Below are 9,903 nucleotides of genomic sequence, written 5' to 3'. Positions count from 1 at the left end.
GACTTTCAAGAGTGCCACCGAGCACTCTTTACCCTGTACTAGCCCCAAGCTAAGTATCCACAGTAAATACTCACCACTTGCCACTACTGCCAGCCCCACTCCAGAGCCAGGAGCCCAGCCCGGCAGCATATTTGTGGCTTCTATTCTTCCAGCCAGAAAACTTAGGAGACTGTGGCCTATTGTTATGCCAGCCTGGACAGTGAGGGCTCTGGAGGGCCCTGGAGGCTCCCATCATTTGATTCTGATTCCAATAGCCCTTTTTCTCCCGGCTATGTAGCTGGTACCCAAGACTTTCCCAGAGATCAACACTGACACAAATCTTTTAAGAGGTGTACAACATCAACTGTGTGAGGTTTGCCTTCATTTATTTTCTGGACCAATGTTCAAGCATAGACCTCTCTAGTTCGAAAAGGGCTTGACTCTTGCAGAGGCTGGCAAACTACAGCCTGTGGATTGCAGGCCAAAGACGACCATGCCATTCAATATATCTATCTATATCTATATCTATATCTATATCTATCTGATAACTTCTTGCAAATGGCAGAGTTGAGTAACAGAGACCGAAGGGTCTACAAGAGCAAAAGATATTTAGTATCTGGCCCTTTGCAGAAACAGTTTTCTGGCCCCTGCTGTAGAGTCAGACCAATTCTCCTGGGGACAAGGGGTTGTCCTTGCTCTTCGCCAATGTTCCTAGTAGAGGTGGGTTAAGGGGTCCACTTCCCCACTTGATTCTGATGAGCAAAACCAGGGTGGTCTGACTGGAACATAGCAATTATTTAATTTTAGGGCATCAGTCATTCATGGAACTAGAATAGAAGCTCCTCACAGTAGGAAATCTTGACTCTTTGAGGACCACTAGAAAATACAAATAAAAAGAACAAGTAAACCATGTTTATGTCTCATGTAAAATGAATTTGGTTACCAATACTGTGAAGCTGGTTTCCAGTCGCTGACATGGATACAGCTGTGATCATGTTCAGGCATATGTGATTTAGAACTTCCATGGAACAGGCTTGTGCCTTCAATCAGAGGTAGCCCAAACACCAAAGCTGCAATTTTTCCATCTGCAGTGGCTCAGGAGTCCGAAAATAACCTTAAACCCTGTTAGGCTTCTGCATATTTACCATACCTGAACCCTGAGACAAAAATCTAAATCTAAATCATCACATGTAGTTACCATGATCATATTTCCCCCAAAGAATCATACGTGAGATGGAAGAAGATAATTAATATCTCAAAGGTCATCAGTACCAATTCCCATGTCAGCAACAGTTGCCTAGGTCACTACTGAAAACTGATGTGGGAAGACATTTTCAAACCCAGCCCTGCCTTTGTGATGACTTATACAACAGCCTTCACGTGGAGAATTACTACGAATGTATGCTTTTAGCTCATGCCGATGAGGCATTTTATACTCTGGAGGAATGTTCTAGAGGAAGGTAGCTGGTTAAAGATGGACAAAGCAGAGAAGACATTTTAACAAAATTTTTATATTTATTTGATCTCACTATGTAGCCTTCATGTTTTTTTTTTTCCAAAGAGCATTTTAGCAGTGAATATTTTTTTGGCGTGCTAAAAAGTGGCATGCTGATTAGATTATTTGTAAGTTGTAAATCGCACTAATATGAGAACACAACTTTGCAGTTTAGTGGGGTCTCAGAAGATCTTCTATTACCAGGCAGAGAGTTGCCACTTTGGCAGATAAGTAAATAGGACACCAGAGGCTGTGTCACCAAAGTCCCACCACAGCCTCGCCTTCCATTTACCACCAAATCCTTAGTCTGAAAATATAAAAGATTTATTTTTGTAGCAGTCAACTTCTTTAGACTATATTGACTCTAGGAAGAGAACTCCAGAAGCAACTCTTAAATTCAACTTTTTGTTGTTGTTGTTGTTGATTTCCACCACCACACTCCACCAGCCATGTGACAAGAGTAATGTACAGTAAGAATTAAAAACAGAAATGGATTACAGCAGCCTTCACACCCTCCTATGTTCACCCTCCTATGTTCACCGCTGTCGGTGACTTGCACGGTGGTAAGTGGCCACACTAAACAGTACCCATCCCCAGAGGTGGCTGTGTCCAGGGAGGCTGGACTTACTCATCCTCTTCCATCTGTAACCCAGGTTTCCCTCTCTCCCTAACTTCCATGAGAATGCAATTGTAGAACAGAGCCTCCTCTAGTGAACAGAACCCCAGTCCATCTGGAAAAGGTCCTGGATATGGTGTAAATTCAACCATGGATGAAAGCGAAACCCAGTGGGACAAATCAAGGGCAAACTTGAAGGGGAACAGAAGTCACAGAGCAATATGGGTATAGGAATTGGACTAGTTACACCAGGCATTTCCTCCCTGCCGCTTTCCCTTTTCGTGAACCTTACCTTGCCTGCAGTTTCTGAGGGGCAACCACATGACCAAAACCTTTGGTCATCAGAAACTGAACCAGGAGTGGACACCTGGCCCACTTTGAGCCAATCAGATATTTTCATATAGAAGTTGGAGCTGGGACACTGAGAACCTACAGCTGTTAGTTGTCTATAGGTGCTGGACTCCTAAGATTCTGTGGCAGGATCTTGGGAGACAGGCAGGCATCTTAAGTCATGTGCAAATGAGGGAAGGCAGATCAGAGAGACCAGATGAAATGGATGCCCAAGGACGAAGAAAATTGAGAAGAAGGGGAGAACTCAGGCTCTTCAGTGCCACAGGAGTAAGTCTCAAAATTGGGTTTCCTAATATTCCTATATAAATGTATAAACAATCCCATTTATTTAAGTTAGTCTGAGTGGGTTTCTGGCTATAGCAAGTGAATACTACCCCACTCTAAGATGAGATGGCTGGAATGGAGGTGGGAGGCAGTACGAGAAGGAGCCAGGAGGAAAGATACTCTGGGTACTTTTCTGGAGAGAATCAATCTGCGAGCGAGTCCAAGTATATGCACAATATCCACACGTTTTACTTGTATGAGACAGTACTATTTCCCAAGTGTCAGCTTGCCCAAATGTCTGTTTAGAGATATATGATGTATCTGTTTAAATATATAATCTTAGCAGGGAGAAGGCCTTCTTCCTAAGTAAGACACAAATCTGGAAACCATAAAGAAAAGATTGACAGATTAGACTACCCATCTTCGAATTTTAAATAACCTTTGACAAGAGACATCATAAACAAAATTAAAAGTGAAGGATCTACTTGAGAGCTGGAGACTCCCTGCTCAGTTCCAGACTCCCTCTGGCTGAAGATGAGACGCTCCCTGAAGGCTGCTAGATGGGGTCCAACCACAGCTTCATGGCTGCCATGACTACCAAGAGTGTCGCAACTGTTGGCACAAGACCATGGCCTCTCAGTGTCCCAAAATGAGGAAATGAAAGGGAAGAAAGAGGAAATAAGATAGAATGAAAAATAGATGGGAACAACAGCGAGAGAGCAAGGAATATTGAGAAAGATACAAGAAATGAGCTGTTTATCTCTCTTCTGCTTCTCAGCCCTCTCCTTTGTGATTCCCTGGTCATGCATTAACTCGCTGAACCGTTTTTATCTCAGTCCTGGGCTTAGTGTTGAAAAGGAGTTGTGGGAACTAAAATTAACTGAGTGGTTATGATGGTAGTTTAGGAATGCAACCCACTTCATCTGACCCCAAGCCCACACTTGGATTAATTAATCCATCGATTATCCAAAAGACTTCTGAATAAATCTTTAAGTATAAGATTTCCTTTCCATTTTTATCATTTCCTTTTCTCCTACACTAAATTCCCTTTAATCTATCACCCATCAGAATGGAGAATTGAAATTAGTTTTTTTACTTAATAGCTTGCCAAACTATAAACAACTCTCTCAAACTAAGCCTCATCTCATCTAGGAAGAGGGCAATAAAAATAATGATCTATGCGGTCAAGAGTCCACTGAGACATTTTTATAGCATCGCAGATGGTTTTCCAAATGGCAGAGCAGCTTTCTTTCTTTCTTTCTTTATATATCAATTTCTAAGTCTATAACTTGAAAATAATACTAACTGCCTGCTGCCAATTTTTCAGGTGAATTGGTTAGATCATAAAAGCACTTAGAATCTTAGAGAGAAGGTGGAAAAAGCATCGGAGAGCCTTGTGTAATGAGAAAGCTAGGCGTATTGCACTGTTTGGGGGGAAATGATTTGGCCCAGAGAACACCTGACTTTATGCAGTGTAAGCTGCTTAAGAGGACTCAGTGCACCGATATTTAAGATACATCTTCAATAGTTTTAGAGCTTCAATAGTTACAGGAAGTACCTGTATAGTAAGATGGTAAGAAATGGGATGGGATGGTAAGAGAAAAAAGATTCACATTTACACCCTAATCCTCCTACCAATTTTAAAAACAAAACTGCTTGACTTTGGTTTTTATCATGGTGCTTTTCTGACTCTGGCCTCAGCCCCAGCTCTATACACAGTATCTGTTCTAAACTCAGTCCTAGATGTTCATTAGATTTGTTCTTAGCACACTACCTTTTCCTTCTACCCAAACCAAGGGCACTGGGTCCCTGAGTTTTGACAACTCCTATCAGAGGTGACTGACACCTACTATGTTGACAACATTGGCTCCAGGGCAAGCCTGCCTTTCTGACCTCCTCATCTATAAAGTGGTGTGACGAAAATATTCAGTCATAGGGCTATTGGAATAATAAGAGGGCCAACAAAGCACTAGCACACTGCTTTTTATAATGAATGGTGACTAATTTTTATAGGCATTTTGTGAAAAGCATGGTGGTGATTGACAGGGTAAAAATAATTGGAGTGGACACTATAGAAAACAGTATGACGTTTCCTCAAAAAATTAAAAATAGAACTACCATATGATGCGACAATACACCTTCTGTGTATATACTCAAAAGAACTGCAAGTAGGGTCTCAGAAGAATATTTGTACACCAATATGCATTGGAAGCAGCACAAGTGTCCATCGATGGATCAATGAATAAGCAAAATGGGGTATATACATACAACGGAATATTATTCGGTCTTAAAAAGTAAGGAAATTCTGACACGATACAATGTAGATGAACCCTGAGGGCATTATGTTAAGTAAAATATAAACCAATCACAAAACACAAATACAGGATAATTCTACTTATATGAAGTACTTAAGGTAGTCAAAATCATAGAGACAAAAAGGAGAATGTTGGTTTCCAAGGGCTGTGGGGGAGGGAGGAATATAGAGTTATTGTTTAATGGGTATAAAATTTCAGTTTTAGAAGATGAAAAGAGTTTTGGAGATGGGTGGATCGTCATGCAACAATGCAAATGTACTTAATATCATTGAACTGTACACTTAGTGGTTAAGATGATAAATTTCCAATTGCATATATTTTATCATTTAATGTTTTCCTTTGCTTTTATTTTTTTCTTGCAGAAAGTTTGCTCTAATTTGAGGCCAAACAAATAGAATTATTATTTATGGTTTTATAATTTGCATGGCTGAATGAATATACTTTTGATACTTCTATAATGTTTCTGATTGTTACCAAGAGATTCTTTGTGTGTGTGTGTGTGTGTGTGTGTGTGTGTGTGTGTGTGTGTGTGTGTGTGTTCTGAGATTCAGGATACTATAGCAGAAAATAGGTATTAAATTGATATGAGGCATGGACCATGGAATATATCTTCTAAAATTCATCACCCTCATGCTCTTACATTATGTTTACATTAACCCATATCTTTGAACTTGGGATCAATCATCAGATCCCCATATACTAATTAAATGGGTATTGAACATTGTCCGTGGGTATGTATTGGAGTGCTTTCCATGCAATACCTCATTCAATCCTCAACTCTTTGAGGCAAGTACTATCATTAGCCCAATTTTACAGATGTAGAAATTAAGCCTTAGGAAAGTAATTGCCACAGGTCACACATCTAGGAATGATGGAGTTAAAACTGAACCAAGGGCATCTGGATTCAGAGCTCATGTTTTAGCAACATGCTGAGGCTTTAATGCATCAGAATGTGTCAGCTCCAGGCCTGCGTGGCCTGGCTTTGACTCTGAGTTGCTCTGCCGTCTACAGCGGTTGACAGGTTCATGTGAGACCACTTGCAGCTGGTGTGGTATCATCTCTGAGTCTGAAGTTGATAAGAAAATCAATGGCACATGGAAGAGATGAAAAAAGATCATATCAGATGGAATGCGATGTCAAGAATGTATCTATATATTTAAAAACATACAATGTCTAATTTTTAAATAAACTCCACATGCAGAGAAATTTCATATGCATTTCTCTAAGTGGGAACATACGTTAGCTAATTTATTCCTTCTTCTTGATAAAATGGTTAGAATTTGCTTAGAAAGGCCTTTTATCATAAAATAGAAATTATCAGCATTAACCATCTCATTCACTACTTTGTTTCTTATCTTATTTTTAAAACTCCCTTCCATCCCTTCCCTTTCTTTACCTCTGCTCTCACTCTACTCCTTCATAAGAATTTAAGCCACCCATTTAAATGTCAAGTCAAATGTTCTTCTGCTTGGATAGAGATCACTTCCCTTCCCTCCTTGACAGGCTGGACCTATTACCTTTGGGTAACAATTTTGCCAGAAATGTTGGAGAAAAGAGGGACAGCATTTCTCCTTAGAAATCTGACCTGTGTGACATTTACCATCTCACAATGGTTTTATAAAGGCCTACAGCTAACCTTCTTGAGTGCTCACTAGGTACTAGACATGGTGAATGTACTTGCCCAAGGTCATTAGTATGTGGCAGATTTAGGATTTGATGCTCTTAACTACTATACTATACTGTTTTTCCAGTTAAGTGCAAGCTCAATATGTTTCTTTGGGGTAACTTTCTCTAGCAGGGTAGACAGTCATGGCAGAGTCACTAGGTGTCACCTGCTAGATCTAGCTCTTGGAGGTGGGTCCAGACTGTGGCTGAACTTTCTGTTCCTTAGGCAAAGAGGAATGAGGGTGACATGGAAGATTCCACTTGAACAGGCTCAGGGAGACAGAAATCCCCAAGATTTAGGAAAGAGAATATGGTCTAGTATGTGGAATCTGATAATAGTATTTCAGATCTTTGCTGGACTTTGAAGATGATCTCCTCTAACTTTATTTGCAGTTGATGATGTTGAAGATCTGAGGGATTAAGTGAATTGTCTCAGGATACACAGAGAGTTAGTTAGATGCAGTGCCAAGAGGTAACTTTTTTTGATTCAGATTAAACTGCTTTTTCCACTCCAGCTTCACTTTGCTTAGGCTGTACTTGTTAAGACATTTCAAAGATCAGAAAATTAAATTTCTTTTAGCAATGTAATTTCATATTATACAGTTTTGCTGAAAGTAATTATAATAATAATGCAAGTAGATCTCCCAAATCTAGGGGTTCCAAAATGTTCCTGCCTTTGCTAAGTTAATATATAGAATTTCAGGGTCATATTTATACCACATGAAATTTCTAAAGAGCTGGGCAATTTCCTATAAAAACTCAGTTGTGTACTGATTGCCAAGTTGGAAAATTCAGGGTTTCCTGGCAACTCCCACTTTCCTTGTGTTCCAGGGAATGCTAATTGCTCAGCAAACAGCCTCGCCTGACTCACCTCCCCCACTCGGCCTTTTCTGATGTCCTTGCCTCTCTTGCTTACCTTTCTCAAGAGCCTACGATCTTGCCTCTAAGGCTCATCAGTTGTATAACCTCAGGTGATAAATTCCTGGGATGAAGGGTACATACTTCTCTCACACAAGAAGGAATATTGGACTAGAACTCAAGGGAACTCACCTCTGGTCTTCATTCAAAATTAATGAGTCCTTTCAATTCCCTGGTCCTTAGTTTCTTCATGGATAAAATATGGACAATAATCCCTGCCTACTTATCTTTCAAAGTTATTTTGAAGATTTTGAAAATTAGATTCCTGAAATCATGAGAACAAACTGAGCCTGCTGTGTCAAGTCCCTCATGCTATAATGGATAACAAGAGACCCAGAGGTTCTGTGGCCTCCTCAGCACCATCTGCTCAAGGTCACTGAAGACTAGGTTAATAGTAAAATCAAGACCAAGCTATATTCCTTCCAGATACTCTTTTCCTACTCAGCGCTGCCTGTGATGATAAATATGAAAGCATGCTTATAATTATAAATCACGAAACTGGCAACATGTAATTATTTAGGCATTAATTAATAGACTGTGTGTGGAGTCAGTACTAATTAGATTTTTTCATGCCTTAACAGGGCTGTAGGTTGTTAGGAATTTCTAAAACTGGCGAAAACATCATGTCCAAAGTCAAACCTTTCCCCTTTCAGTAAAAACAAGGAAAGCGGGACGTTTAAACAGAGATATTTAAGCTCAGCCTCCTCCAGGAGCCATCTCTTATTGCTTCTTAAAAAATTGTTATTATTGAGACACAGTTCACATATTATAAAATTCACCATTTTAAGGTTTACACTTCAATGTTTTTTTAGTATATTCATAAGGCTGTGGAACCCTCACTACTCTCTCATTCTAGAACATTTTCATCATACCGCTGGTCAGGTTGAGTGTAGCACCACTGACTTAACTCGTGGTTCTGGCCCCTGTGTTGAGTCATCTCAGCCGAGATGATCAGATATCCCAAGCTTACTCTCTGTTTGGAAGGCTCGGTGTCTGCTAAAGTTCTGACTCCTCAGAGATGGGCCAGGAGTGGAAATGAGATAGGCGCAGAGCCTTCAAATAAGCCTTGGCAATCACACTCAGAACTTGAAAAGCAAAACTAGGCCATCAAGGCTGATTAGCACAGCTAAAGTAGGAGAAAAGTTCCCAGGCCCAGAGTGAGTAGATTGGAAGTGGGAAATGTGGTTGGTTTCAGACCCAGGTTTTACTTGTGCACTGTTGGTGAGATTGCAAATGGGTACAGCCACTATGGAAAACAGTATGGAGGTTTCTCAAAAAATTAAAAAGAGGACTACCTTGTGACCTAGAATTTCACTTCTAGGTATTTATCTAAAGAAAACCGAAACACTAATTCAAAAAGATCTATGCACCCCTGTGTTCACTGCAGCGCTCTTTAAAAATACCTAAGATGCGGAAGCAACCTAAGGCCCATCGACGGACAACTGGATGAAGAAGTTGTGGTACATATATATAATGGAATATTACAAAGCCATAAAAAATGAATTTTGACCATTTGCAATGATATGAGTAGAGCTAGAGGGTATTATACTAAGTGAAATAAATCAAACAGGGAAAGACAAATACCATGATTTTACTTACCTGTGAAATCAAAGGAATAAAGTAAACAAACAAATGAAATGAAAACAGACTTAGATACAGGGAGCAAATTGATGATTGCCAGATGGGAGGAGGTTTGGGGACTTGGTAAAAAAGGTGAGAGGATTAAGAACTACAAATCGGTAGTTACAAAATAATCACAAGGATGTGAAGTACAGCATAAGGAATAAAGTTAATAATAATATTGTAATAGCTATGTATAGTGCCAAGTGGATATTAGACTAATTGAGTTGATCACTTCGTAAATTATAGTGTCTAACCACTATGCTGTACACCTGAAACTAATATAAAATAATACTGAATATTGACTCTAATTGAAAAATAAAAATTAAAAAAAAAAGAAAGATAAAGACTCAGGTTTCAAGTGGTTCATGCCTCAAGTTTTTATGCTCCCTGAATCATCCCCTGCCCATTGCCTTTACCTCCTGATCTAAGCCTCCTAGGATGCCTGAGAGCCCACTGCTGAGGTGCCTGAACCTCCCTTATCACATCCCTTCTCACCTGTGTGTGCTGTGTGCTGTGTGCTGTGATCACAGGCTCGCTGGTCTGTGTTCCTGAATGGGCCATAAACTTCGCAAGGAAGGAAGTCCTTTTTCTGTTACCTCCCTACCCTGCTCTTAACATCATCTGGCATCACACACAAAGGTTTCTTAAACGAATTATTAGTTTGTCCACAAACCTCA

The sequence above is a fragment of the Rousettus aegyptiacus genome, unplaced genomic scaffold, assembly GCF_014176215.1.
Source record: "Rousettus aegyptiacus isolate mRouAeg1 unplaced genomic scaffold, mRouAeg1.p scaffold_m13_p_7, whole genome shotgun sequence".
Lineage (NCBI taxonomy): Eukaryota > Metazoa > Chordata > Mammalia > Chiroptera > Pteropodidae > Rousettus > Rousettus aegyptiacus.
Note: the sequence above shows the minus strand (reverse complement) of the source record.